This window comes from Mandrillus leucophaeus, unplaced genomic scaffold (genome assembly GCF_000951045.1).
Source record: "Mandrillus leucophaeus isolate KB7577 unplaced genomic scaffold, Mleu.le_1.0 Scaffold1339, whole genome shotgun sequence".
Lineage (NCBI taxonomy): Eukaryota > Metazoa > Chordata > Mammalia > Primates > Cercopithecidae > Mandrillus > Mandrillus leucophaeus.
Window position 1 is genome coordinate 46,818 of NW_012101298.1, and position 559 is coordinate 47,376.

The 559-nt window shown below is 41.7% G+C and overlaps 1 protein-coding gene across 1 annotated transcript in view; it reads right to left on the minus strand.

Annotated features, from left to right (window-relative positions):
- LOC105534359 (arf-GAP with GTPase, ANK repeat and PH domain-containing protein 11-like) overlaps window positions 1-559 on the minus strand; it is a 47,893-nt gene that overhangs the window by 4,064 nt on the left and 43,270 nt on the right.

Consider the following 559-nt stretch of genomic DNA (forward strand, 5'->3'; position numbering starts at 1 on the left):
AAAAAAAAAGATGTGGTGAGAGTGGGCATCCTTGTCTTGTTCCAGTTCTCAGGGGAAATGCTTTCAATTTTTCCCCATTCAGTATTATGTTGGCTGTGGGTTTGTCATAGATGGCTTTTATTACATTGAGGTATGACCCTTGTATGCTGATCTTGCTGAGGGTTTTAATCATAGAAGGATGCTGCATTCTGTCAAATGCTTTTTCTGTGTCTATTGAGATGATCATGTGATTTTTTGTTTTTAATTCTGTTTATGTGGTGTATCACATTCATTGACTTGTGTATGTTAATCCATCCCTGCATCCCTGGTATGAAACCCATTTGATCATGGTGGATTATTATTATTATTTTTGAGATGGAGTCTCCCTCTATCACCCAGGCTGGAATGTGCAGTAGGGTAATCTTGGCTCACTGCAACCTCCACCTCCCAGGTTCAAGCTATTCTCCTGCCTCAGCCTCCTGAGTAGCTGGGATTACAGGCATGCACCATCATGCCCGGGTAATTTTTGTATTTTTAGTAGAGACAGGGTTTCACCATGTTGGCCAGGCTGTTCTCAAAC